The sequence below is a fragment of the Leptonychotes weddellii genome, chromosome 13 (genome assembly GCF_054177405.1).
Source record: "Leptonychotes weddellii isolate Sample4059 chromosome 13, ASM5417740v2, whole genome shotgun sequence".
Classification (NCBI taxonomy): domain Eukaryota; kingdom Metazoa; phylum Chordata; class Mammalia; order Carnivora; family Phocidae; genus Leptonychotes; species Leptonychotes weddellii.
The window spans coordinates 53,143,336-53,167,589 of record NC_138381.1 but is presented as its reverse complement, the minus strand read 5'-3'; the positions used below and the strand labels follow the sequence as shown (position 1 = coordinate 53,167,589).

At 43.5% G+C, this 24,254-nt stretch overlaps 1 long non-coding RNA gene across 1 annotated transcript; it reads right to left on the bottom strand.

Annotated features, from left to right (window-relative positions):
• Nucleotides 1–494: 494 nt before the first annotated feature.
• LOC145716896 (uncharacterized) lies at nt 495–17,038 on the bottom strand. The gene is made up of 2 exons (XR_014139848.1): nt 16,927–17,038; nt 495–3,979 (listed from the first exon to the last, which is right to left on the bottom strand). It is a non-coding gene; the product is annotated as an uncharacterized LOC145716896 (long non-coding RNA).
• Between the last annotated feature and the right edge of the window lie 7,216 nt (nt 17,039–24,254).

The following is a 24,254-nucleotide window of genomic DNA, read 5'->3' as shown; positions in this document are numbered from 1 at the left end:
ATTTCTACACACACATGTTCACAAACAACATTCATGATTGTTTTTGTGTGAATTTGTATGCGTTTGTACTTCTTTAACTTGCTTTATTCACTTGTTCAGGCCACAGCTCTGTTGCTCAGGCTGTGCGCTGCATTAACTCCTGAGGTTCCATTCACACAGGCCACTAGGAGAGTGGCTCCCTTGGGAGTGTGCAGTATGTAGCCCTGCACGCCACATTCTGTTTTGAGATACGTGGTTGGTTCACGAGAGATCTTGCATTCATTTTAATTACCGTACAGTGTTCATCATGTGGTTGTGCCACATTTTATTACTGATTTCCTTAGGGGAAGACATTTTGCTATTGCAAACAGTGCCAGTGAACACCCCCTACACATGTCTTTGTATGTACCGGTACCCAAATATCTCTGGGGAACCACCATGCTTTATTCTGAGGTAAATGTGATTTTTTTAAAAAAATGATCCTACTGAACATTATAAGAAAAAGACAAACTTGGTAAAACTTACAATATTTATTAGTATGAATCAGTGTGTGTTAAACCCCAAATAACATATACAATTGGGTGATGTTGAGGGCAGTGCCTTACTATAGAATACAAGGTGGAAAGGTCCTAATTGTCTGCAGCAGCGTCTTCTATATGTGAGAACTGGGTCCAGCCCAGCCAGAAGCCCTTTACAGAAACACAAGAAAAAGGAATGGTTTACACGACAGAGCACTGACATTAGATCACTGGGTCTGCTTTCAACAGTGATGGCTGAAAAAGTAGACCCGATGCTGAATGGATCTGAATACAGCTCAGAGCCCTTTAGTTTATAAGCCAGCTTGTAATTCGAGTGGCTGCGAGCATTGCAGCAAGTGGAGTCCTGTAAGAGGAGCTCGGCTTCAGCCAGCATACGCCATAGTCCTTGACCGTCAAGGAAATACTTCCGTCATCCAAACCTCCCTTGGCAAATGAATTCAGTTCTCCTTGGGGCACAGCCCTTCCGTTGGCTAAAAGTTAGTTTTAGGTCTTCAACCTTCTCTAGTCTGCAAGGTAATGTCATCTTGAGCACCCTGATGTACCATTTCAAGTATAAAATGGCAAGTCAATTATGTACCGACCTAAAATGTGTGCACGACTCCAGCGCCACCTTAGAGATTCCCACAGGGAAATGACCCCTATGAGAACCCAGGCCTACACTGTACAACACACAGGCACGAGCCAGACTCAGCCAGTGAAATGGATTACATATCGGTGTCACAAACACAAAATCATATTTACACATATATATGCCCATGGAAGGAAAGAAAATGGAGGGGAAAAAAGCAAAGTTTGGAAAATTATGTGAAGGATTTACATCACATGAAACTACTTGACATTTTGGAGCAACAGTCAATTCCAGGCTTTTACACGATATTACACGGTTAGAGTTCAATGATCAGAACAGCCAGAAAGTCATTGCAAGACAAAATAAGGGAAGAAAGCAAGCTTCATTGCGGACGAGGCTAGGGCGTCAATCTGCCCAGGAGCCTCCATGTTTATATGAATGCATGTGTGCCCAAGTGCTGGGTACTCTTTCCCCAGCTGCTGTGAGTAGTGATTACATACACATTGTCATCCGACTGGCTGGAAGAGTTAAGGCAGTACAGAAAGGTAAAAGAGTGGTTCACACCCTCAATGTGCTTCTGAAATAAGACCATGGGCTCATTCGTGGGTTGCTCGCTCCACGTGATTAACATCAGCTCTTTCATGCAAGATGCAACCACAAAAGACCCCGACCAGGGCTTGGAACCCCGCAGGGACGTGGACCGCCTTAGCTGCGCAACCTGAGCGGCTGTCTAGAGATAGACCGAGGTTCTCAGGGACAGCTGGAGGAGGAAAGGTTCCACAACGAGGCTTCATGCCCCCTGGAAAGATGTCATTCAATTTGCAGCCCCAATTTTTTAACTTTCGGAAGAGGCATGATCATCACTTGGCCTGCAAGCAGAATCATGCTGGCTACTAGTAAAGTTGACAATGTGGAGAAAACCCTAAAAAGCCTGGCAAGGGCTCTGCCAAGACTTCCAAATGCCACTTGCTAGCAGTTTTTGAGTGCCAGTCTCGGAGAGCTAAGAGGCACTCTCGAACCAAAAATAAGTGTTTCTGGCCTGCACATCCTAAGATTGTCAAACTATTCTTGCAAGCTGAGTGAAGCAGTGGCGATAGCCAATTGACAGCATATTGTTGAGTTTTTCTAGAAAAAAACAAACCCTAAATCTGTGATTTCAACCTGTTTTCTTGATTGCAGTCCCCATAAAGGAGTGCAAACTCGGCTGTGACTCTCTCAAGGGCCCTTGCTTTTCGTTGACGGCGATCTCACCGTCTCTACCTGTCAAGAGCAGGGTGGGCACAGCCATGACAGGCCTCCGAGGAAGCAGCTCACACTGTTACTGGAGTCTTGAGGTCTTTTGTCGGCTCACCATCTCTCTCCTGGCTTTTATGTTATAGGTTTTCTATTAATGTTTGCTGGCCGAAAAGGTACTGGCTGGCCCTATTACCACGCTGCCTGATTAACCATTCCTGGGGCCAGCCAGTCTTGAGTTTCCTAGTCCCCACCAAAGGCACGGATCCAAATGCCCTTTAAGAATTTCCTCCCAATATAAGCCTTAATAGGAAACCAACTGCTTCTTGATCCCAGGTATTTATGGAAGTTAGAATGGTAATAAGATTTGGATTTCTAGTGGAAATAGCTTTTCTTCCCTTCTGTGCCTTCTTTCCCTTTCCTTCCATTGGATTCAGACATCTTTCATCAATTGAGCAGACAGGGAATCTAGAAAGGAAGGTTTTATGAAAGCCTACTCTCAGCTAACTAACGGGCATTCTAGGGTTGGACCTCTGGTGAGTCCTACCTCCCAGCTGCCCAAGCTTGGCATCTTCTAAAACACTTTCTCCAGTTTTGTAATTTGGGGGGGTGGGTCTCAAATCTTAAGGTGCTTCCTCTGGCTGGCTTTCCTGTAACCTACTGATTGATAGTATTAGAAATTTGCCCTATGATTTAGACTCAGACATCCTCCGGCTAGTTTTCCCCCTGGATATGACACCATGACATACTGTCTTAGTAAAACCCTACTCCGTGAATTAATCTTCTGTAAGAGAGTGGGAATTTATTACTGTGGAGATGATGCATCCCAGGCAGTCTCTGGAAAAATATTTATATGCTACATCTGTCACTGTTTATGCAGTAACTACTCAAATGACTCTTTCAAACTAGGCCTCCTAACCCCCAAACTGCATGAACTATCTTAGTCAGATTTGGTTTGTTTATATATGACTAAAACTTAGAAAAACAGGCATCAAGTACAAGTCAGAGATGTAGACAACAGTTTCTAATACATCTTTCTCCACTTTCATAATGGCTCAAGTCTCTAGCTTGAGTGATGATCCAATTACACTCCACTGAAAGGTAAATGGAATGAAATGAAATGAAACTTTCAGTGAAGTCTGTCCAGGTAACAGAGGGAGTGGCACCGGGGAACTTGCTGAAATTGGGCTGAGGAACCGAGGAAGTCAAAGGGGAAGGCCACCTCAGAATCTCACACACAGATAAGCCAGTGAGACGGCTGTACAAATTGAAGAATATTTTAAGGTTTTTAACAACAACAACAAAAAACTCAACTGTACTTACTACCTAACATCTGTTTCCTCTCATGCGCATTTCATACACCAAAGGCCATTTTGTGGTAGTATGGCAGATTTTTCTGGAGTTTTCTAAAAGCCTTTTCCGGGGACATTTCCTGCCCCATCGCTTCAGGTCTTCCAGGATGCCAAGCCAGCATCTCTCATCTCCCTACGCGGGGTGCCAGGCTGCCAAGAATGGGAGGTCGGCTCTGGCTTCTTCAAGTACAGTGGACCATGGCCCACAGGTCAGCAGCACCGCCGGCTGGCTTGCGTGGCTTGCTTCCCAAGTTTGATTGCTCCATTGTTTCCATTTTCATGGGGGTCCAAGGGTGGGATCTGGCGACCTGGAACAAAGAGGAGGCCAGTATTGATTTCCTTTTTTTCTAGTCAACACCATATACAGACTGTGACCCTGCCTCAACACCTCCACTTAACGTTTGGGTTATACAGGAAGTAGAGGGGTCCAGGAATGTCTCTTCCTCCCTCCCTCCCTCCTTCCTTTGTTGCTCTGATGCCTGAAGTCAAACTCCTGTTTGGAAAGTTAAGGAAAAGTAAAAGCAGCTTCCTGATACCATGGATTTCCCTGGATTTGGAACCCCACGCTCCTGAGTAAGGGAGCAAGTCCCCATCCACTTTCTGTGCATCAACATCAGCTCGCTGCTTCCTCCCCAGCCCTCCCCCAGGTGTGTCCCACTGCAGTGAGCTGCCTCATGGCAGCAGGGCTTCCATGGTAACCATGAGGACTCAGTCTTCTGCTTCTTCAAATAGAATTATAATCTTCCTAGTAATACCATTTGTTAACACTTAGCTCCCCATCCGTCATCCTGCCATGCACGAGTCATCTTATTTTTTTCAAGATTTTGTATATTTATCTGACAGAGAGAGATAGCAACAGAGAGAACACAAGCAGGGGGAATGGGAGAGGGAGAAGCAGGCTCCCCACCAAGCAGGGAGCCCGATGTGGGGGCTCAATCCCTGGACCCTGGGATCATGACCTGAGCCAAAGGCAGACGCCCAATGACTGAGCCACCCGAGTCATCTTATTTTTACTTAATGTAATTTTAAAAATTGTCCTAGAGTCTCTGTAAATAAAGGCAAAGTAAAAATTAAGAAGGCAATGGTGGAGGACAGGGAGGTGGTAGCTAAAGGGTATGCAGTTTCTTTTTGAGATGTTAGAGATATTCTGAAACTATTGATGAACAGCTCTGTAAATATACTAAAAACCATTGACTTGTACACTTCAAATTGATGAAATGGACAGTATGTGAGTTTTATCTCAATAAAGCTTTCTTTGGAAAAGGCAGTGGGATCTGGAAATAACAAATATGTGTTTAGAACTTCACCATTTTCAAAAACATTCCCGGGCGCTTAAGGCTGTGAGGTGAGTGTGATGGCTGCTATTATCATCATTTTACTAAGTCTCACAGAGCTCAGGTCACAGGCTGCAGGTCACGTCCACAATAAAGTGGCGCAGGTGGTTCTTTGATTATCTTGATTTTCTGATGGGTCCCAAAGCCTGTGTATTTCCCGTTGCACCAGGTTCACTCTCTCTGCTACATTTCTATCCCCCATAAAAAGCATGCAACACTAGCTCTAAAATAAAGGTTGTTAAAATCAGTTCATCAGTGTATCAGTTTACTAAGTAAGCAGTCATTAGAAATGGAAGGGAAATTAGCTCCAAAGACAAAGGCCTTCAGTGCAAGTGGAGGTTACCTCCAGATTATACAGAGTCAAATCATCCTGGGTACTTCTGCACCAGGAGCAGAAATAGTTAATGACCAAGGTATGGTGCACTGTGTACACTGGGTGCCACGGCCACTTATCAAAGCTCAGGCATAGAGATTAAGGTCATTGGCGGGTATCCAAAATCCAAAATTAATTGTAGAGTTCTTCATTTGAGGATGAAGCAGATGAGAAGGTTGTAATAATTCTGAAGCCACTATTCAGGCCGCTGCCTGGAAGCCCACAAAGCTAAGCAAAGCTGTCACTCGCCGTTCTCAAAGCAGTTCAGCCCTGACCCAGAAGCAAATGAGAACGAAAGTATATATACTTTCCTCCTTTGGACCTGCTGTGTTTTTTATTAGTCGTAATTAAGAGGAAGTAAATAAAATGCCTCTTCTACTTTGTCAATCTTAAGCAATGAACAGAGGGGAAAGCTCCCAAGGACTACCAATGCTCTGATTTATTTAGGTCCGATCTTGCCAATCAAGTGTTATTTACTCCTCCAGAGCAAGTGCTGTGTTTTGGAGGGACAACGGTGTCACATTATATCATTATTTAAATTTGTAAGACTTCAGATGCCTCCTGAATGTGTTTGCTGCTGCAACAGGGGCTTTGGCTTTTGCATCTGAAATGCTCTGGGACAAAATTATAATTCTGATTGGTGCAAGCTGTGGCCCTAGTTAATAAAGCCAAGTACTGTCCCCTGATAAGTAGTTTTGACAATATCAAAATCAACATCCTACACTAACACCAACTTCATGCTATTCTTATGTTGTTAACTCTACAGTTAGCCAAAGAGTGGGGTGCCTGTGTGGCTCAGTTGGTTAAGCATCTTCCTTCGGCTCAGGTCATGATCTCAGGGTTCTGGGATCGAGCCCCGCGTCGGGCTCCCTGCTCAGCAGAGAGCCTGCCTCTCCCTCTCCCTCTGCCACTCCACCTGCTTGTGTGCTCTCTCTCTCAAATAAATAAAATCTTAAAAAAAAATAAAGTTTGCAAAAGAGCATTACGCGTTTAGCCCTCCTATCCGTGACTTATTCTACATGCTTCATGTCGTAAGATCTTTTCCTACGACACATACCCCAAATACACAGAAAGCTTCTGCATACAATACACATTGAAGTCACAAGGGTTGAGTGAAAATCTAGAAACCAAGAGCACATGGAAAGCACAATGGGAAGGTGAGGGCAGCCTGTCGCCATCCCTCTTTGCGCTGCCTGTCCTCCTCCCTCTTTCCCACCTCCCACTTCTCTCCTCCGTGGACAATAAGCAAGGCAATGTTTAGGGTGCAAGATCCAGTAGACCCAGAGGTCATGCCTCGAGAAGACTCCTTTCTTCTTTGTTTTAAACTGTTAGCTGCGTTTTTGAACCAGTTGTCAAACCTGGCTTCTTAGAGGCACCAGGTCAGTCCTGTTTGTCTTCGGAATATTCAAAATCTCACTTATTAGAACAATGTGTTTCTCAAAAAGAGAGTTACAGCAGTTTCCTTAGACTTCGTTTTTCTCCTCTAGTAAAAGGGTTCTGAGATCTGAGAGTCAGTGTTGCAGTTAAGTGAACTTGGACAAGCTATTTAACATCTCCAAGATGGCCTTTCCTTACCAATAAAAAGACCATGAGAAATTAACTGGACAGCCGCTCTGCCTTATCAATCTGTGGCTCTCACCAGTATGGAAGGAACGAACAACCATGAACGGGTCCTGGGGGTGTCTCAAGTGGAGTTTGCTTGGGGAGAAGGGTTCAGGTACAAGGGTGGGGACCCATCCTACTCTCCTACAAAACACAACCTGGGATCCCCACTTCAAAGTGAGAAGAAAGGAAACGCTTCCACTTTAAGGTAGAGGTTGAGGAAGGCTGGTCATAACAATGAGGCGAGCACCTTAAAACCAGAAGGAAGCCAACAGCGCTGTGAAAACACATGAGCCCCGATCTTGTGATCAGAGTTATTTGGAACTTACTGAAAGGTTAAATGTACTTAGACAAAAGAATGGTTCTGGAAAATGGCCAAGGCATTTTGTACCAAGGCGATCACACAATTGAATCTGTATTAATTACAGGGGCACAGAATAGGACAAATACACACACACACACACACACACACACATCTGAAAGGCTCTAAGCATCACCCTCTGCAGGTTTCTATTCTTACAAAACATCCTTTGAGTACACAATCTCCATAACAAGTCATCCTGGAGTAGAAATCCTAAGCCAGGGTGTTTATTTTAATAAGGTTTGGATTGTAGAGGATTCTGCTTTGGAAAAGTTAAAGGACTTTTTTTTTGAAATTCAGTTTTCCTGAAAGTTGACAGCCTAGAGAAAAAGCAGGTTTTACAAATGATTCCTCAGGAATGCAATATGTGAAAAAACAAACTCCAAGCCTATAAATTTGATCATGGCTCTGGACCGGGGGCTGTCATGCTTTCACACACAACAAAAATAAAGCAGCATGCTTGGCTGCAGCTGTTCTTTTTCCTTGTGTGGAGGACAGGCCATTCCCTGTGTGAGCCTGGGGGCCTCCCTGAGATTTCTGCTGTTCATAGGCTTCTCCCCTTTCACGGCAGGTCAGGATTTACTCAGCTCGGCTACCTTCCGTTGGGCGTTAGAAGTGCTGGTAACTGCTGTCTAACTTCCATTTCTTGATCCTGATTTTCTGAATCATTCCAATTAGTAAATTGACCAATAGGACTTGGCAGTATTTACCCCTGATAATGGCCTTTAAGCCTCTCCATTTGGGGGGGGGGTGTCTCTGTGGAACACTGCAGTGGCTCACAATCATGGAACACTGCCCTTGGAATACAGAATGAGAGTGGGGGCAGGGGGCAGGGGGCCGGGCAAGCCACTTGAGTCATTCTCTGAACTGTCCTTTTGCTGCTGTAAAGAAGATAATATTGGAATTACTAGATGACCTCGAACATTACAGTCTAGACCTGACAAATGAGCTAACATGCTATGTGGGACCAGAATGGCTTAGGAGACACAGAGTGAATGGCACCAAGAGACTTGCAGGAAGTCCAGTCAGGGATAAGGAAAGCCTTGATCTGGGTGCCATGAAGAGAAGCAGAAAAAAAAGATGGGAAGGACTATGGGAAGACACTTCACAGAGAGATGGAAAAAGAAAAGCAAAGATCAATGTCTAGGTTGCTGAAGGCATGGTGATGTCCACAGAGGTGGAAAAAGGGGGAGGCTGTTAGTCCCAAATGCCAGAGGGCTTCAATATGGAAGGGCTTAAGTTACTCTAAAATCATTAGACTTCCTTACCATTCAAGGGCATCTTTTCCTTTTATTTTTCTTTTTAAATGAGTAGACTTTCTTTCTTTCTTTCTTTCTTTACGGAGCTGTTTTAGGTTTACAGAAAAAGTTGAGCATAAAGTATAGAGAGCTCCTAATACCCTCATCCCCAACTTTCCCTGTTTTAACGACTAGCACAAGTGTGGCATATTTATTACGATTGATGAGCCATCATTAATTATTATGAACAAAAGTCCATAGTTTACATCAGGGCTCATTCTTGGTGCTGTATATCCTCTGGGGTTTGATAAATGTATAATGTTAGGCACCCTCCATTACAACACCATACAGAATAACTTCACTGCCCTAAAAATCCTCTGTGCTCCCCTATTCACCCCCCCTCCTTCCCCTGATGAGCCTCTGGCGACCACTGATCTTTCCACTGTCCTTGTAAGTTTACCTTTTCCAGAATGTCACATAGTTGGGATCATACAGTACAACATAGCCTTTTCTGATTGGCTTCTTTCACTTAGCAATATGCATTTAAGGTTTTACCATGTCTTTTCATGGCCTGGTAGGTCATTTATTTCTACTGCTGTATAATATTCCACTGAATGGATATGTCCCTTTAATTTTTCTATTTTAACATTTAAAAATTGTAAGACACAAAAAACACTAGCCACAAGGGGAAAATCTAACAAACCAGACTTCATCGAAATTAAGAACTTCTGCTCTTTCAAAGACATTGTCAAGAAAATGGAAAGGCAAGCCACAGCCTGAGAGAAAGTATCTGAAAAATATCTGATAAAAACACATGTCTCCAGAATATATAAAAATAATCTTTAAAACTTGACAATAAGAAAACAAACTCAACACAAAACAGGCAAAATTTGAAATAACATTTCACCAAAGAGACACAAGCATTGCAAATAAGCACATAAAAAAGCAAACATTATTAGTCACTGGGAAGATGGACATTAAAACTACCAGGAGATACCACTAAACTCCCATCAGAATGACTGAAATTTTATCAACTGACAAAACCGAGTGTTGATGAGGATGTGAAGCTATTGGAGCTCTCCCACATTTGTGATAGCAATGTAAAATGCTAAAAACACTTCAGAAAACTGTTTGCAGTCCCTTAACAGGTTAAACATTACCTAGCAGATAAGCCAGCCATTCCACACCGAGGTATTTATCCATACGAAGACTCATATGGGAATGTTCATAGCAAACTTATAATTGCCAAAAGCTGAAAACACCCCAGATGTTAGGTGAATGGATTAACACATTTTTCCTCATGCAATGGAATACTACTGAGCAACCCAGAAACCCACCCAGCAAAGTCCATACTGTGTTAGACTACGGAGGGCAACTGATCTCATTTCTTGAATAAGGAAGTTACATGAGAGAACAAAGGGAGAAAGATGGAGAGGGCATCTCTTGCTCAAGAGAGACTTAAGAGACATATCCACTAATCACTACATGTGGAATTTCTGTGCATCTTGATTCAAACAAACTGTAAAATGCAAACAGAGAAACCAATTCGGGCAAATATGAGACATTTGGAAATTTGAACACTGAATATTTGGTGATATTACTATGATAACAGCATTAGGATTACTTATGTAATAATGAAATTGCTGTTACAAAGAAAAGATTACATTCTGAAAATGTTTACAGATGAAATGATGTCTGGAATTCCCTTCGAAATAATGCAGGTGGGGGTTAAAGGGGAGTGGGGCATAGAGATGAAATAGCTCGGTTATAAGTGCATGCTGGTTCACTAGGTTATTTGGTTTACTGGTGTACATTTTTAAAATTTTCTAAAATAAAGCCTGTTTTTGTTTTTTAGTTCCCTGGAACCTCACCACAATGAAACAACCACTGTTAACATTTTAAGTGTATGTATCTTTCCAACCTTCGCCCAGAAGAATATATTATTTACCATTATATATTATATGGTGCATATTTTATGAAATCAAGATATTATACAAACCGGTCTGTAACTTCTGTTTCATAGTCAACAATTTATCTTTCCGTGTCAGGAAATACAGATGTACATCATCATTCTTAATCAATAGTTTATACTGGTGACAGCATGGCTTTTTAAAAACCCATTTCCCAACTTTTGGACCATTAAGTCATTTCCTGTTTTTTACCATTATGAATAATGTTACCATAAGCTGCCACAGGCAATGAGCAATGAGACAGACTAGAAGTCCCAGCACTCCCTGCCAGCCACTCACTTACTAGCTCTGTGACCTAGAGCAAGTTACAAACCTCTCAGTGCCTCAGTTTCCTCATATGTAAAATAGGGATGATAACAGTGCCTATTTCACAGCAAAAATGGTGCATCGAATGAGTTAATAAACGTTTAAGCAACTGCAACAAGGGGACAGAATGAGAATGTGCTGTGTGTTAAACATTCCTGCTACATTTTGCACGCCTGATCAATTTCTGCTTTGGAATCATTGGGATAAAAGGTACACATGTTTAGGGCTTTTCATATCCCACTTGTCCATATTCTGAAAATCACATTATTTCACAGACATGCCCTATTACTGCAGTCCCTAAATTAACTTTTTTTGGTATAAGAAAGTAGACAGGCTTCTTCTTTGTCCTTTCCTGTCCCTTAATGGCCAAACCTACTTTCATTTGACAGCTAGCTACACTACTATAAAATTTGCAAACGCTTCATTTTGTTTTTAAACCTGCTCCAAACAAAAAGTAACTACTAGAGAATTTTAAAAATCCAGGGCACTTAACAAAGCTAACACTGTGCGAAGAATGATTATAAAACAAGACCTGATCCCTGCCCACAAGTCTTAACTTTCTGCCTGTCGTAGGAACACCCTAGTATAATTTTTCCAAACCAAAAAGCTTGTACCTCTAATTATACTCACTTGAAAAAATATTTCTCACCTTGTTCTCAAACTACCAACAAGCAAAAAACTTAGTTTAATGTCTACAGTGTCTCCAGATGTGATTTTCAGAAGAAAGCCTTGTGTTCTCTTCTCCATAGTCAGCATTCAAATTAACTGGAACAAAAGCACAGCTGTCTGGCCGAGGTCCCACCCCAAAACAGACATTTTTCTGGTGAGCCTACAGCTCTACATCTTTTGGCCCTTAGGGAGAGTTTTTAAAGAAACCAAAACGGTATTTAAGTTGCATAATTAAAATGCACAAACCAAAACCTGTGTTTCTCACACTCCAGAATGCAGTCTGGTAGGCTCCCATCAGATGCAGCCCCAAGAGAGACGTCCTGTGCCAGGAAAGGGGACGCAGGGAGTGCGGATTGGATCATACCATTCTCTCCCTAGGTCCCAATGCCCAGCCTGTTCCCCGTGTAACTGGTTCCACTTTCAAAAGAGTTCTGAAATTCACGTCCACGTTCCTCCACCCCGTCCCAGTCTCCCCTCTCCTGAACAACTGCAACAGCACCCTGCCTGGGGAGATATTTCCAACCTTTCTCTCCCTGCACATTCCCCAAGGGGGGGGGGGGGCTCTTTCCCTGTAAACTGGATATGCCACACCCCTGCTTAAAACACTTTCGGGGGCTTCCGGCTGCATTCAGAATACCACCCCCTCCTTCCCAGGACAGGGCCAGCAAGGACCTGGCTTAGTCTCCCCTCCCAGCGCCTGAGCTCCCCACGGCAAACCAGCAGATTAATTTCTCCTAAATGCAGCACACCACCTCCCACCTCAGGAACTCAGCTCCCGGGGGCTCACTGGGCCTGACAGTTCCTCCCCAGCTCTTTGCCCAATTGGCCTCTGTCCATTTTCCAGGTCCAGCCTAAAATCATTTCCCTGGGGAGATCTCCCCCACCCGATCTGAAGTCCCCACCTGTCCCTATCCCCATGGTCCTTGTTCTTTTGCTTCAAAGCATTTATTACAATGTGTAATTATACATTCATTCGACTCTGTGCCAACAGGCTCTCTCCGGCCTTGACAGCCAGTTTGTTTTGCCCATCTTGGTGTCCCTGTGTTGAGCAAGGCACCTAACCCACAGAAGGGTACAGGATAGGTTTGCTGAACACACGAATGAAGAGATACCAGGCCTGTCCGATGTAGGGGTGTCATCCAACCTTAAGTCCCCACAGAAGAGCGACTGCATTTTGCTTTATCTAGCGACCACACCGAAATAGTAGTTCCTGGCACATCGTGAGGTGGTGAGGACAAAGATCCAAATTAAAAAATCTGAATTTAGCCCTATCCTATTTACTCGTCTTAGCTTTATGGAGAATATGACAGAGTTAAGATCTGCTCACAGAGAACTTGCTGTAGGTATATACCTAAAGCACCTGGAGAACCATGTAGAGTATTCATTTAATGTGTTCATTTAATTTAATCATTTAAATGTGTTCAATTACCAGAATGATGGGGAAGCCATAAGTAACCTCGTGAACCACCCATGAGAGTTGGGGCAGATGAAGACTTCATAAGGAAAAAGGTAGGAACTGGACCTTCGAGGAATTAAGGTTGACAGGGAGGAAGGAGGAGCATCACATTCAGGGTCAAAGACAGTATATGTGCGAAGGAGGAGGTAAAGACAAAGCCTGCTGAGGAGAAGACACCAGAGCTCTGGACCCCGCCTTTCAAGATCACAGAGTCAGGTCAAGAGAGGAGTTTCATAAGGAAGACCATCAAGAGTTTGGTTTTGATATGTAACTCTATCATGAGTAAACAGCAACAGAATATCTTTGGGTTTTCATAGCACAAAGTTGAAACACTCAAATGTACCACAATTTTCTTGGCCAAGAATAGTTCTTATCTTTTAACTCAAAGAGGAAAAAGTCAGTGTTCCAATTAAAGGTATAAGAGCTCAAGAAAGGAAAATGAACAACCCTGGGGAGAAATGCATGGAGGAGAACAAGCCATAGGCAGCAGGGTAAAGGAGCTCCAAAAATGGGATTGAGAAAAGGGCACGTGGAGGAATGCCAATCAGAGGACACCATGTGAGGACAGACTGTGCACAGCTCCCCCTCCCAAAAACAGGGCAGCACCCAACTCCTTTACAAGGTAGCTTCAGCCCCCGCAAACAGATAATAGTTCGCTAAACAATTTCCAGTTAGCACATACATTATGTCTAGGAAACACGGTTGTCTCTCTCTGGTTTATGAACACTCTGGGAATATAGAAGAGAAACATCTGTCTCTTCCTCCAAGTCAGTATGAATTAATTTTGTTTAAGCACACCTTTTCAAAGGGCTTTTATTCTCACCACTTTTTTTTTTTTAAAGATTTTATTTATTTTTTAGAGAGCGAGAGAGAGAGAAACAGCATGAGAGGGGAGAGGGTCAAAGGGAGAAGCAGGCTCCCCGCTGAGCCGGGAGCCCGATGTGGGACTTGATCCCAGGACCCTGGGATCATGACCTGAGCCGAAGGCAGACGCTTAACCATCTGAGCCACCCAGGCGCCCTCTCACCACTTTTTTTTATTACATCTTTTCTCCCAGGCACTTTTGCCTCTGGAACATTGCTTTGGGGAGCATAAAAGTCAGCAATACCGTTCTATCTTGAGCTCAGGGAGGAGCGCATGTAATACAAGTAGGAACGGGGAAAAGGGAAATAAACGAAATGTCTGCTGCAGTGTATTTAGGTGTACTTGGTGCTGCATTTTAAATTAACCTGCAATTAGGCTACAACACCCCATTCTGAAGAAATTCACCTGAAGGAGTAAAGAGGCACCAGCACTTACAGTATACACATGGCTAGAGGTCTTGCTGCGGGCCGTGTACCTACACGCTTCTTTACTAAGGCAATTTTTTTTTTTAAGATTTATTTATTTATTTATTTATTTATTTATTTATTTATTTGAGAGAGAGAGAGCACATGAGAGGGGGGAGGGTCAGAGGCAGAAGCAGGCTCCCTGCCAAGCAGGGAGCCCGATGCGGGACTCGATCCAGGGACTCCAGGATCATGACCTGAGCCGAAGGCAGTCGCTTAACCAACTGAGCCACACAGGCGCCCACTAAGGCAATTTTAACCAAAGTATAATGAAACAGAAATAAACAATTGTTTATTTGACATAGAAGATGAGGTGGCACAACTATTCTATGGCTTATTTAGAAATTAATTATTTGAAGCCATAATTTGAAGTCATAATTATCCAGTGCTTTAAGCAAAACACGTGATTTTTCATGTTTTTAAAGATTTTATTTATTTATTTGAGAGAGAGAGAGCAAGCATGAGTGGGGGGAGGAGTAGAGAGAGAAGCCAACTCCCCACTCATCAGGGAGCTGGAGGTGGGGCTCCATCCTGGGACTCCGGGATCATTACCAGAGCCAAAGGCAGACCCTTAACTGACTGAGCCACCCAGGCACCTCAAACACGTGCTTTTTCTTAAATGAAGCAGACCACCAAGATCTTAGGAATTCCTTACTCATAGTCCCCATCACCTTGAGCCATAAAGACCTCATATGGGTGAAGAGATGTCTACTGACTGCACCATACAAAGAAGTATCTTTCCAGGTAAGGTATTAATACTTGTCGCTTGGGCTTATTTTCTTCTTTGCAGTTCTTATTTTGTTCTTTATTTTAGTAATGATTTGTGTAAACCTCAGAAAGTCTCCCAGCTTGGGCAGAAACCTCCAGCTGAATCTCAGGTGTGCAGAGAACTGTGCTTCCTTCACTGGCCACTGCCGTCTGCACCACCTGCCTGCCGGGGGCTAATGCTGGGGAAAGGGCTCCAGAACATATAAGGAGCTGCACAAAGGAAAGGGGTCAATGTCATGGTCATCAGGAACTATCTACCTTCACTAATTAAAACCTTTAATCAAAACAAAATGTTGAATCGTCGTACAACTTGCCTAACTTGCCAGAAAAGCCGAACGCCACCGGAAAAGAATGAGTTTGATGTGAGGGAAAATGAGGTTAATGGAACAAGTTCAAGCCAAATGCTCTAAGATGTCACCCAGCGTTCCACAGAAACAGGGCAGCTGAGCGGTGGCTTCACAGCAGAGCATTGCAGCCACGGCCCGTTTTCAGGAAGGAGCAGGAATCTGGGGATCCAGGGTTTCCAACATAAAATTACAGCCTAGCACTCTACAGTCCAACCACTAAGGTCAACACGCTTGGATAACACTAATCTGTTGAGAGCATAAAATAACAGCGGGAACACGAAGCCTTGGAAGGAGGATGGAAGGGAAGGTGATGTGGACTCCAGGGAACAAGTTAGACTGGGGCTGTGTGTGTTTGTGTGCATTTCTGTATCGTGTAAGTAACCCAGACCAGAGATCCCCATCTCCAAGTGAAAGTCCCCGTCAAGCCAAGAGAAACAAACAAAATAATCCCTGCTATGTGTTCTCAGAGCCTAAAGTAATGAACCAAAACCGGTTAAAAGGAAATCAAATCTGTTCTGGGAAGTGACAGACCCTCTCACTTTGAGAGCACCGCCAACAATGACTTCAGGCAGAAGAGAGATCAAACCATCGGTTTCCCCTCAGGAATGCCCTTCTGGAATTGTCTGGAACCAGATAAGACCTTTGAGAACAACGGCCAACTGTTCAGGGGTTCAACTTTTCTGAAGGCGGGCACCCCAGGCCTCTGAGTCCCAGCACCTCAGTAAAGGCTGACACTTGGACAAAGTCCCCCATTAGGCTCTGGGGGCAACCCAGGACAGTTTCCCAAGACAGCTGGCAGCAGGGAGCTCTCTGAGGGGACCCAGTGCAGAACATCTTTACCAAAGAAGTTGTGGAGGGGAAATCTGGCCGTCAGCTGGGATACAGGTCTTAGATAAAGGTGACTTATGGGGAACCAGCATAAAGAAAGGGAATTATAACACGACCCAGAACAGGAGACAAAGAAGGGAGCCACCACCTTCCACTAGCTGGCTGATCAGAAATGAGAAAAATCAACTGTCCACCTAATTCCCAATTTCAGGTCTTGTGGGATGGAGACTCATTTTTTTGATGACCACCAGGTGAAAGAAATCACTAAAAGGTCCCTTTATTTTGTTTGCCTAGAGTCATTCCGTTTAACACATGACTTTAGTTTTCTACGCCTTATCACTGTCTGTTTTATTTCTCTCCCCCTCAACATACGAACACAAAATGCTATCAAACACACAACTTTTTAATTATAATGACTTCTTTTGTGACACAGTTACTTCATTTTGGTTCATAAAACATAGAATCGACAGGTTAAAGCACAGAACTGTGGAAATTCAGAATCGGGAGGCACGATATAGGTCAGGACTAACAAATGCCGACTGTAAGTTTTATATCCATGGCATCAGACAGAGTCACACAGAGGGAAAGCTCCAGGCAGCATCCTGTGATTTTATCCTTTGACTCTCAGAAGCATACAAACGTAAGCAAAGCCGAGAACGCAGTTCAGGTACTTACTGATTCCTTGAAAGAGCTCTTCGATATTAATAGCATTTTTTGCACTTGTTTCAACCACGACAGCACCTATGGATTCGGCATATTCCTTAGCATCCTTCAAGGGAACTTCCCTGGAAAAGAGGTCACACCCAGACAGAAATGAATGCTCATTTGTACAATATAAATAACCCAACAGACCAAACAGAAAGCTCATGTGGAAACAGCTCCTTTATCTAAGTGCTGTAGAATAACCACACAATCAATCAGCAAATATTGAAAACTAGTATGGGTGAAAATGTTTAAAGTTTAAAACCTGGTCTCTGGCATCCATGGAGATAAGACTCCCCATATGTAAAATGCTGTGCTGGTCCCACAAAAGGAAAGAATTCCAGAACATTAGAAAAACTCATTAGGAAGATGGCCGCATACATTTCAGCTTTCAGAGTTAGAGCTGATTTCAATTATTTTCCCATAAAAAATGACTCCATTTTTTTAAATTGTGTGTATGTGCATGTACACACGTGTGCACGGTTCTGCACACACACATGCTCTTGTAGAACTTTTTACATATTGTCTTTCACACATCAGAGAGAATATGTCACAGGATGTGAGCGTCTGGAAGTGAACATGGTTACAGCTACAATGGCTGTGATGCAATAGGACAGAACTGGACTTTCACCCGTAAAAGGCTCTTCCTGCAAAGATGTTAGGACATGAATTCTATTTAAATGAATAATCTAGAAAGACATTTATTGACCTATTTTTAATGTGAAGATGCTGTGGTGGATCTGAAGATTAAAAAGACACAGTTCCTGTTCCCCAGAAGTTTAGTCATGTATTCAACAAATATTTATTGAGTGGCTATTATACACCAGGCTCTCCTGTAGGTGCTAGAGAAAACAGTAACCCCTGCCTTCTGGAACCTCCACTTGAGAGCAAAGACAAACATCCATGGTCACTCTAACCCACAACATTGTAACATCTGCAATACGTGGATAATAAAGGTGCAATAAAGCACTTCAGAATGAGAGGAAGTACAGAAGTACCAAAAGTACAGAAGTACAGGAAGTATACAAAAGCACAGGAAGTGTACAGAGTACAGGAAGTATATAGAAGTACAGGAAGTACAGAAGTACAAGTAGTGTACAGAAGTTCCAGGAAGTACAGAGAAGTCCAGGAAGTATACAGAAGTACAGGAAGTGATGCACTTTGATCAATGGAACCTGGGAAGGTGAGTGGAGTGTGGCCATGAAGCAGGGTGAACATGCATGGCAATTTGTGATGCCACCTCCTGAGAAAGGCCCCATGGCAGGGGAGTATCCTCATCCCCAGATACTGTTCAAAGTTGATTCTGTACCCAGCACTGCCTTGGATGTAAGAGTGGATTTCCAAGGGAATGATATGGTGTCAGAATGGAGAGAAGGTCAGAATGACTGGAGCTGAGAGGGGAGGGGGTGGCCAGCAGGAATCCTGGCAGAGGGGCCAGAAGACACCCCCCATGCCTGTCTCATGCCCAGCAGCCACTGAAGAACAGGAGGCCAACAGGGTCAGCCCCACATTCTAAGGGAAAACAGTACACCAAATAGACTGGAGTGGGGAGTGAGGAGAAGAATTTGGAAGCTCTAATGCTGAACTAGACAGATGGCTACAGGAAAAGGAGAAAGGCAGACAGAAAATCAAAACTGGGAGCAGGGTGAAGAGACTGTATCCCTCTCCCACCTCCTTCCCTTTCCTCCACCCCTCCAAATGCCTCCTAAAAGGCTGTAACTGGTTTATAAAGTTACTGGGGAATTTCGCCCTTGGCATTTAAATTCATTATGGACCCCAAATCAAATGAGAGGAGGACTTTTCAGGTGCTAGCTGGAAAAAGGCTCAAGGAGAGGCTACTGTAGTAAAGGCAGTGGCCCCAGGATTCCAAACTGGAGAAAAGAAGCCTCCCGAGTTGTCAGCTGGAATCTGTACCACCGTAATCTTTCTTACCAAAGACCCACTGGGAAAAACTACGCTCCTTAACCTGCCCTCTCTACTGTTTCCAACAGACAAGCCCCAGGCCTCTCACAAAGATTGAAGGGGAAAAAAAGAAACTTGAGTTTTTTTGGTGGAAATGAATTTTACATTTGAAACATCCCAGAAAAGGGCTTTCCTACGTTCAGTTTGGCATATTACCCTATTTTTCGTTTCTTCCTGGTAGTCTTTATCAAAGCACAGATAGAAGCGTGGGGCTCATCTCTACCCAAATGTGCTTCAGGTAAGACAGGCTGTGCCTTGCTAATCTCCACCTGGGGGCAGGGAGTATTCTGGCCATCAAGGAAGCCTTGGAGACCCCTCAGGTGAGAGCAGATTACAGTCACATGCTTCCCCCCTAGCCCGCCTCCCATCAGCTCCTTTGTGAGACAAAGAGGAGTAGAATAGGTTTTGCCAAGATTAGGCAAGAACAAAGTCACTTGCCACAGAACCCAAAATATCCATCCTGAGCATAACAGTAAGCCTGAGTGGGCTAACCATCTCACAGTCTACATGCTGGACCCTGGAATGGACAGATAAGAAAAGTATGTCCTCACACTTCTTCCGTGTTTAGAAATGGTCTCATGAAATCAATGATTTTCCCAAAATGACATAGTGAGTCAGGGGTGGAGGCAGGGTCTAACCTAAGATCCTCTGGCTCTGCCCACTTTGCTCCCATCAGGCCTTGACAACATAACCACCCAACTGGCACCCACATTCCACAGGCCGTTCTTTCGATCTTCATAGACAGAAAATATGTGGGGTTCAAAAGATCCTCATACTGTAATATACCAGAATCAGGGGCGGAGGCAAGGGAAGGACATATCCTATCCTCCTAAAGAACAGGTTCTCACTCAGTCTGGAGGGCCAGTGAAAGTCCCTCTAACAACGAACTGAAATCAGAAGGACCAACCACACTTGGGTCTGTCAAAATAGGTTTCCTCTATTGTGGTATAAAAAGAAATATGTATTGTATGCTCTTTCTCCTTGCTTCTTGGCACAGAGGTCCTGAAACCACCAAGTTTCCTGAGTGACAGGTGAGCCCTTTGTTATTTGTAAAGAGCTCCATTATGCCATACCTGAGTTTCTTATAGGTAAGAGCCCCTATCGAGCTTCAGATGGGGGCTGGTTGCCAGGGGATCCAACCCTGTGATTAGAGGGTTGAAACTTTCAGCCCCACTCTCCAACCCTGGGGATGGGAGAACTGGAGATTTTATCAATCATGACTAAGTAAAGAAACCTCAGTGAAAACTCTTGAACACAGGGCTTGGAGGGTTTGAGTTGATGAACATGTCGAGGTACTATACCTTGCTCTATGCATCTCTTCCCTTTGCCTGGTCCTGAGTTGTATTCTTTAGAGGAAAACTGTAATCATAAGTCTAGTGCTTTCGTGAGTTCACAGAACTCTGTTCTAGTGAATTATTGAACCCAAAGTGGAGGGGACATAGGAACCCCCAAACTGGTAGTCCTGGGCAGAAGTGAGGTTAACTTGGGGATATCCAAGACTTGCATCTGGCATCTAAAGTGGAGGGGCAGTCTTGTGGGACTGAGTCCGTAATTTGTGGGATCTGTGCTAACTCCAGGTAGTTACTGTCAGAATTGAACTGAAAGGCAGGACACCCAGTTGGCATCGACAAATTGTTGTTGGAACAAACAGGCACAACTACAATCGAAAGAAGAGCCTTAAAAAGGTGAGAATTTCCTTCCTTGGAGCCTCTTGAAGGTAAAATAGAAACCACTGGGAACGCCTCCAGCTGCATTTCAAGAGAGGCCACTGCATACCCCACACGGCTGGAAGGCTGCCATCGCTGGTCTTCTGTAATTATGGTTACATGAGACTATGGCATCTAATGACTTTCGTACATTTTTTTCAACAAATATTTATCAAGTGTCTGCCATATGCTGGGCATTGTGCTAGGCATTGGAACAGATAGATTGAAACTAATTTGCCCAAGCCAGAGTATAAACAAAGCTAGTCAATTTTGATGGGAAAGACTGTTTTTCGACTTTCTAGACCAACCTATGTACAGAATTCAGGACTCCCAGAAATCACCCAGAAGAGTTACTGTCAGGGGCGCCTAGGTGACTCAGTCGGTTAAGTCTCTGCCTTTGGCTCAGGTCATGATCCCAGGGTCCTAGAATCGAGCCCCGAGTCGGGCTCCCTACTCAGCAAGAAGTCTGCTTCTCCCTCTCCCTCTGCCCCTAACCCCTACTCGTTCTCTGTCTCAAATAAATAAAATCTTAAAAAAAAAAAAAAAAAGTTACTGCCAACCAGTCAGCAAGTGTAGACTGGGAGTCCTTCTCCCTTGGCACCCCTCCCATCACTGCTCCTTTAGCCTCTTTCAGGAGCTGATGATGTTCTGCCTACTTTATATATCAGCATCCCGAGGGTTTCTTTCTTAACTGACATCCTACCCCCACCGGAAAGCAACCACAGGCAGGCCCAGTGGTCAGGTTAGAGGTTAGGATGCAGAGCCAATGGGAGACATGAAGGGCAGAGAAAGTGGGAAAGCTGGAGATCGGGGGGAGGCTACCGTCCACTTACCAGGAAAACACTAAATTCAAGGGACATCAGAAGAGACCAGAGTTAGGATCAGGACCAAGAGGCTGAGTGATGGGGAGAGAGAGCAATACGGGTCAGGCTTAGGGTGGAAACACACAGAAGGGAGTCTTCTTCTAACCCAGGTCTGGTGTTAATCAGCTCATACTTCAGTGTGGTCCACACAGCAGCCTGTCACGTGTCTTGGACCCGGGCAGAGGCCTGAGCAGGCTACAACACTCGCAGGCTCTCCATGGGGGAGGGAGGTCAGGAAACAGCATTCTTGTGGGCTCCAGAGTTTTCAACGGGCTACACTGCCCAACAAGGGTCCTTGTTTTGTTGTTCGTGAAGTAACCTGGCAATGTGGCAGCTGACTCATTCTAATTTCAGAGGTATTTAATTCTCCATGATCCTCCCCCATGGATGGCAGAGGAAGAGGAGGGCAGGTAACCCAAGAAGGAGTTCCTGAAGCCCTACCCGAGCGGGAGGGGAATTCAAAGCAGCAGGCTACAGGCAGAGTGATGCTCTGTCCCCCGTAGGGTTTCATCGGGAAGGTTCAGTTCCATCCTGAAAGTCAGTGTATATAGGTGCTCCAATGGTAACTCCCCCGTCCCAGGTCTTATGCCCCTCATTCTATTAGATGGGGTGAATGCTTTATAGCAATTCTACATGTTAAGAAATTTGATATTATAAGGTGCTGAAAACAATACCCGGCACATAATCAGTGCTATATCAGTGTTCCTTTAATCAATTGTCACAAAGCTCTGTCAGCAAGGATGGTGGCATGGCACCATTTTCTTACAGAAGGCCACCAAAAAGACTGAGGAAATGATGCAGATGGAAGAAACAAGTAAACAGGAGGCTCAAACTAACTACTTCAGAATTTGAAGGTCCTTCACAGGTTTATGTGACTCAACCCCTTCATTTTATGGCCCAAGAAGGTTCACAGGCCAATCATCATGGTTCCACAGAAGAATGGCTACATTCTGTAATAGGCATCAGCCAACTCATTAAATACATTAATTTTGATAAATTACCCCAAGATTAAATTGCATCATATTTTGAAGTCCTTTCTCCATGAAAAAATCTGACATTAATTCTGAGTAACCTATATTCAAAGAGAGTGAGTAACTTTTCATAAGCCATGAATATTTCTTGTTCTGTTACATTTTGTGCATGTTCTTTAACTACTTTGGTTTGGATTTTTTTTCTTATTTATTCATAAGTGCTCTTTGCATATTAAGAAACCCAGTCCTTTGTAATTTATTTTCCATATTTCTTCAGCTTATCTCTTGTGTTTAGGTCTTTGCCACACAGAAGTTTTCATGTAGTCAGACTTATCAATTATTTTCCTCTATGGTTTCTGAGTTTTATATCATGATTAAACAGTTCATTCTAATTCCAAGGTTATTTTTAACAGTAATCTGCTTTCTCTAACTTTTATGGTTTTGTTTTTTACATTTAAATCCTTGTCCTGAAAAACAAACTGAGGGTTCTAGAGGGGAGGGGGGTGGGAGGATGGGTTAGCCTGGTGGTGGGTATTGAGGAGGGCACATTCTCCACGGAGCACTGGGTGTTATGCACAAACAATGAATCATGGAACACTTCATCTAAAACTAATGATGTAATGTATGGGGATTAACATAAGAATAAAAAAAAAAAGTAAATCCTTGTCCCATTTTGAATTTATTTTTTCTCATTTTCCCCTATGACTAGCTAATTATCCCAAGACCATTTATTGAATTATCCCTTTTTATACTTACTTAAATATCATCTTTATCATATACTAAATCTCTTTATGTATTTCACCCTGTTTCTTGATTCTCTAGTCTGTTCATTGACTTTCTTTTTTTTTTTTTAAGATTTTATTTATTCATTTAAGAGAGAGAGACAGAGAGAGCACAAGCAGGGGGAGAGGCAGAAAGAGAGGGAGAAGCAGAAATCAGGACTCCCTGCCAAGCTGGGAGCCTGATGCGGGGCTCAATCCCAGGACCTGGAGATCACGACCTGAGCAGAACAGACGCTCAACCATCTGAGCCACCCAGGTGCCCCTGTTCATTGACTTTCTGTGCAGTTCTGTGACAATGCTATATTGTTTTTTTAATGAATCATTAAAATAGATATCAATATCTATTAGGATTAGTCCCTCCAATACTATTTTTATCTGTTTATTTTTCTTTTTTTTAAAAGATTTATTTATTTATTTTAGAGAGAGAGAATGGGGGGGCACTGAGGAAAAAGGAGAGAGAGAATCCGAAGCAGGCTCTGTGCAGAGTGTGGAGCCTGACGTGGGGCTCGATCTCACGACCCTGAGATCATGACCTGAGCTGAAACCAAGAGTCAGATGCTCAACCAAGTGAGACAACCCAGGCTCCCCTCTGTTTATTTTTATAGATGAATTTTAGGGTCATTTTGTAAAACCTCTTTTTAAATGTTGTTTTGGTAATTTGAGTGGAATCTCAATGAATTCATGGTTTAATTTAGAGCAAACTGACATTTTTACAATACTGAGTTTTCCTATCCAAAGGAAAAAGTACACACTTTCATTTATTTAAATCTTTTGTGTCCTACTCATAGATTGTACGTTTTATCTATATAGTTCTTGCTCATTTTTGCTAAATTCATTCCTAGGATTTAAAATATTTCAAAATTTAAAAAAGTACACACAGGGGGCGGAGCAAGATGGCGGAGGAGTAGGAGACCTGGATTTCGTCTCCTCTCAGGAATTCAGCTGGATAGGGATCAAACCATTCTGAACACCTACAAACTCAACAGGAGATCGAAGAAAAGAAGAGCAACAACTCTC